The 6,000-nt window shown below is 36.8% G+C and overlaps 1 protein-coding gene across 4 annotated transcripts in view; it reads right to left on the reverse strand.

The window, feature by feature from the left end:
- The window catches only part of Unr (cold shock domain-containing Unr), a 281,401-nt gene extending 275,818 nt beyond the window's left edge, over positions 1–5,583 (reverse strand). For 2 of the 4 annotated variants that reach the window (XM_090411509.1, XM_090411484.1), the window contains exon 1: positions 5,451–5,583. The gene's annotated coding sequence lies outside the window, so the exon portion shown is untranslated. Of the gene's footprint in view, positions 1–5,172; positions 5,325–5,430 lie in introns of those variants that run through there. The other 2 variants (XM_090411490.1, XM_090411499.1) reach the window with 2 other exon arrangements.
- Between the last annotated feature and the right edge of the window lie 417 nt (positions 5,584–6,000).

Consider the following 6,000-nt stretch of genomic DNA (forward strand, 5'->3'; position numbering starts at 1 on the left):
GATGGTATACTAGCTCATGTCATACGTGAAGCAGCTAAAGAATTGTCAGTACCCTTGACCATTTTGTTTAATTTGAGTCTCGGGTCTTGGTTAGTCCCGAGGGAGTGGAAAGAGGGGAAAATAGTTCCACTGCATAAAAGAGGTTCCAAGACTGCTGTTGTAAATTACTGACTGATTAGCATATCAGGAATCGTTGTCAAGGTCTTGGAGAAATTAGTCAAGAGAAGAATACAGGATTGGATAGATGAAAATGGGATACTGTATGGGGGACAAGGTTTTGTGAAGGGTAGATCAAGCCTCAGTAACCTGCTCACGTTTTATAACACAGTGACGGCTGAACTGGATAAGGGTAATGGGGTTTACAGTGATTCTACTAGACCTTGCCAAGGCCTTTGACAGGATACCACATGGAACTCTAATCAATAAACTGGAGGAGATACCAGAGAGTGGTTTATGCAGGAGTGGAGTCCAAAAGACAGCTTGTGACTAGTGGTGTGCCACAGGGTTCTGTTCTTAGACCACTACTTTTCAATTTGTTCATTAACGATATAGGAAAGGATCTGAGAGGAAGTGTTCACTTGTTTGCTGATGATGCAAAGTTGGGTAGAGCAATTGTGAGTGCACAGGATGTCAAAATTTTACAGGATCATTTGGATAGTTTGGAGGACTAAGGGAAATGGATGTCAATTTAATGTGGCAAAGTGTAAGGTTATTCATTTTGGAGGGAAAAGATTAGCAGCAGTATATCACATTGGTGGAACCATACTCCAGGAGATTGATGAGCCAGAGATTTGGAAGTGTTGGTGGATAGAGAGTTGAAGTTTGGAGGGGGGGGGGGACATTGCAAAAGTGGCTAAATCAGCTCATCAAATCACTTGGTTGCAGAAAAATACTTTAACAAGCAGAGACAAACAGGTTATTGTTCCTCTATATCGGGCCTCGATAAGACCCCCATCTAGACTACTGTGCCCGGATATGGGCACCAGGGTTTCTTCTTGATGGGGAGGAGGTGGAGAGGATGCCGAGACGAGTGACCAAGATGATAGCAAGTCTATGGAATGAATCTTATGAGAACAGGTTGAAGATTTGTGGGTTGCAAAAATTTGTTGATAGGCAGAAAAGGGGTGATATGATTGAGACATTCAAATTACTGAAGGGTTTCTATAGGATTAATCCAGAAGATATTTTTGAGAATAGGACTGGTGGTGGGAGGACTAGGGACCATACATGGAAGCTGGGCAGGAATGTGGTTAGCAGGGGTGTTAGAGCCAGGTTTTTTACTTGGAGAGTGGCGAATAAGTGGAATAAGCTGCCAGAGTCTGTTGTGGGTGAAATGACCATGAATGAGTTCAAGGCGAGATATGATAGATACTGTGTGAATGTCGAATAGTTGTTCTTGACATGATGTTAAGGGCTCCCTCAATGAGTCTTGACTCCTTGGAGTAGCCCGAAATAATAATAATATCCTGTACAGTCACTTAGTGTAGATATTGGGAATCAATGATTTTTAAAGTTAGCAATTACTATTTTATTATTATTGGCTACTCCATGGAGTAGTTACTCATCTAGAGAGGCTTAAACATCATGCATTATCCAACATTTGCAGAACTCATTCACAAGCATGGCACCAACAACAGACTGACAACTCATTCTGCTCATTTATCACTCTCCAAGCAAAAAAAAAAAAAAAAATAGTCATGAGCCCTGCTAACTACACCCTTAATCAATTTCAAAGGATTGCCCCTAGTTCTAGCAAGCCTCTTCTGAAAATTTCCTCTGTATTAATATTGTAAAAACCCTTCAATAATTTGTGTCAATCATATCACTCCCTTTTCCACCTAATCAACCAATTTCTGCAACCTACAAATTTCAAAACCATCCTCATAAGGTTAATTCTAAATACTTGCTATCATCTTGGTCACCCACCTCTGAACTTCTCCCCCCAATCAAGATGGGGGAGGGAAGTCTTACCAAGACTATAAAGATATAATAACCTGCATGTGTCTGCTAGTAAGGGTATTTTTCAGTAACAAAGTAATCTGATGAGCTGCTTTAGCCACTTTTGCTATATGTCCTCTAAACTTTAACTCTGTCCCTTAACATCCTCAAATTCCTGGAATACAGTTCCATCAATGTGCTATTCAGCTGGTAATTCACCCCCAATGGCTTTGCCATGTTAAACTAACATCCATTCTTTTGCCTAGACTACCAGTCTATCCAAATCATCCTGCCAAACTTTAACATTATCTTTATTAACTATTGCTCTATCCAGTTTTGCATCATCAGCAAACAAAAATAGTTCTGCTCAGATCCTTTTCTAGATCATGAATGTATAAATCAAATAGTAATAGCAGCAGCCTAAGCAGAGCCCTATGGCACATCAGTAGTCACAGGCCTTCAACTGGACTCTCAGTCATATCCTCCACGGGCCCCAAGGTCTGACATACGTCAGTTTACAGGCCAAAGTTAACCCTGTGAGAATGGTCAGTCCTCGGCAGAGAACGAATGTTCCTCTTCCAACTACTAACTGCACTCAGACTTGCTTAACTTTTTATGTGAGCTATTATTAGCAGAAACTCTATCGACCAACCTTTGCCGGCTCTAGCTCTACTGGACTCCTGAAAAAACTATTCTTTGATATCTCCATGAACCACCCTCTTATCCACTTCAACTTTATATTTTCATGTGCTGCAATTTATTAATTAGAATTCCATGCAGTATCCTGTCAAATGCCTTTGTGTAAAGTCCAGTAGTATCACTGTAAACCCATTACTTATCCAACTCAGCTGTCGCTGTATTATAAAATGCGAGAAAGTTACTGACACATTACCTACCCTTCACAAGAGGGGAACTGTTTTCCCCTCTTTCCACCTCCTTGGGACTAGCAGTGTTGTGTAGCACACAGCGACCTCTTGTGACAAGTCCCAACTCTACACGTGTTGTGTAATAACATCTGATCCTTTCTGCTCATTACTACTCCTCACAAAAAAATAATGTGCACTTTATCCTCAAAGATATCAGTTCACTGAACTGAAATGCAAATTAATTGCCAGTTGAAATTGCAGGTCTGGTTGGCCGAGTGGCTAGCGTATCTGCTCTCCAGCCAAAAGGTTCTTCTACCTGCAGGTTCTGTAGCTGTGTAGCACACAGTGACCTCTTGTGATGAGTCCCGACTCTACACAAGTGTTGTGTAATACAATTGATTCTTTCTGCTCATTACTACTCCTCACAAAAAAATAAAAAAATGTGCACTTTATCCTCAAAAGATACCAGTTCACTGAATTGAAATGCGAATTAATTGCCAGCTGAAATTGCAGGCCTGGTTGGCAGAGTGGTTAGCGTATCTGCTCTCCAGCCAAAAAAGGCTGCAGGTTTAAATCCACGCATAGGCATGGATGCTTGTCTGCGAAAATACTAGTGGTGGTTGGCAGTAGATGGCATTGGTGTAGATGATGAAGGTAGTTGCAGTTGATGGAATGGTGGAGACAGAGTTGTAAAGTAGGTACCCTCCCTTGATGAGTCTTTGGACTTCATGGAGGTGTTATGTAATAGTAATAAGTAATAATTCTGTCAACAAAAAAATGGAAAGTAGAATACAGCAGAATGTATTATTGCATGTACTTGCATTTATGCAACATTCTTTAAAGAGATCTCTACAGCTCTAAAATGAATTAACAGTACAAAATATGCCTACAGAATGAGAAAGAAGTCTTTCTAAAAAAAACTTAGTATATCATAAGCCACTAGATGCAGACACTAGTATTTTTCATGCAATAGCAAACATCAATATTATTTATTCCTCTTATAAAAGATTTTCATTGTGTCCTCTTTATTTTCATTAAATATCAAAAAACTATCATAATATATGCTTATCCAAAATTAATACATTTTAGAAAACTAAGATTGGAGGATTGCAAGTGATTGGAATGCCAATTGGATAGCAAATATATCAGTGAGGGAAATGAAGTGAGTAATGATAAATATGGATGATAGAATATCAAGAGTCTCCCACAATGAGTGATAACTCCATGGAAATCTTGAAATGATGTATTGCATTACAGTTAAATTTGTTACTTGGATATTACTTCATATTCCACTAAATACCAAGACATGACCCACCAGGGTCATAGGGAGAAGGAAACACTCCACTTTAAAAAACTAAATTCCACAAACAACTGCTCCATGATTTCAGAAAAATGAGGAAAATAAGCAGTTGAAATTTATGTTTATAATGACATATTTTGGCTGAAACTTACTTCAATTTCTAAGCATGTTAGATCCTAGGGAAATAAAATCATGGGTCATTTTAAAGGCATGAATATTTTCCCCCTTTCTGTTACATTTTCTTATAAACACTGTGATGACAAAGTCATTAAATACTACCAATAGTAACAGGTGTTCCTTTATTGGTGTGTGCTCATAAAAATTATGAGCTGTCTTGCATACAATTTGGCATGTTTTGCTCTCTATGCAATCACACTAAGTAAAACTAATTTCTAGGAAAAGATGCAACAATCTTATCTCTGAAATAGTATACTGGAGGAAGGTAAAGTCAATAAAGAAGGTAAATAAAAAGAAGGTCAATAAAGAAGGTAGTCAATACATCCTAAAGAATAGCACTGATTATTTAGTATTTTCTAAAAGTGATCTAATACATGTGGAAATACAAGCTATTTATGCTGGAATAGCTATCATTAACATGCATTATATACTAATTATTTATATACTAAAAATTTAACATGCTAATAGATGTGTTCAAGAGGCATTAGTGAAATATTGAAGTAACTGAATATATATATACACACACACACATGTTCAATTGCTATTGAGCAATAATTGTTTTTTTATATGTTAAAAGCATCTTCTAACAAACCATGTGCCCTTATCTCACAATTAACGAGTTAAATATCTAATATTAAATATCTAAATTTGCTTCCTGATGCGTAACCCCCACCCCTTGGGGGAATTATATAAGTACCAGGAAATGATATCTGATAGTTCTAAACATAATGGACCGTGTGAAACATTTACATAAGAAATTTAAATTTTATATTTACACATTAGAAAAACATGAGCAAAGTAATCTTACTTGTCCCACTGTCTGAAATTTTGAAGTACAGAAAAACGTTGTATTCTTATTATTCTAAATAAACAAATAAAGTTCAGAATTACATTTATTTATGAATGCTCTCATGAGTCCCAAATAATAACGTAAAGAGATTATCATCCTGAGCTACATGCTGAGTAATGATACCTGAAGTATTACTACGTATTCATTGAAAGGTAAGTAAACAGCGTATCATCTACAGATGAGGACAGTACACACTCAGTTAATAAAAATTTTCATTGAAATTAAATGGAGTTACATTAGTTCCGACACACGATTATTATTTACAAAATAAATTAACAATACATAAATTAATACTCAACACGGATTTAGAAATCCCCACCTCGACACAGCACGACACTGACGACACGCCGCCATTTTGAGTATATCAACCAGGATATTATATATCTACTTGGTATATTAACATTTAAAGAAAATATTCCACCAATCATAACATTGGCAAATTATTTATCCAATAACATAAAGCTCGAGATCAATAATGTGAAGGAACAACTTTCAATATGATATATCTTTAATTAGCATAAATCACGCAAACATTAAAAAAAAAAAAGGCTGGAAAGTTATATAAACAAAAAAAAAAAAAAAAGGAGAGAGGGGGAGTCGATTTTGTTCATCATACCATCATATGTAACATATGTGATGACAGATAGGCCATTTTTCAAAAGAATGATTAATTAACTTTCTTTAGCTCCCAAAAGTGGAATGCTTGGACAAAGTTTGGAAAATCTACCATAAAGAAGTATATGCAGGTAAAGTTGCTCTTTTATATTTAAGAGAGAGAGACAGGAAAACTGTCCTTTATGATGCTATTAGGCACTAATTGACGGTACGCCTTTTATTAGTTATTAGCAGACCTGGGCCTAAAGAAAGAC

This window comes from Typopeltis vanoorti, chromosome 2 (genome assembly GCF_054136105.1).
Source record: "Typopeltis vanoorti isolate ZY-2024b chromosome 2, IOZ_Tvanoo_1.0, whole genome shotgun sequence".
NCBI classification, from domain to species: domain Eukaryota; kingdom Metazoa; phylum Arthropoda; class Arachnida; order Uropygi; family Thelyphonidae; genus Typopeltis; species Typopeltis vanoorti.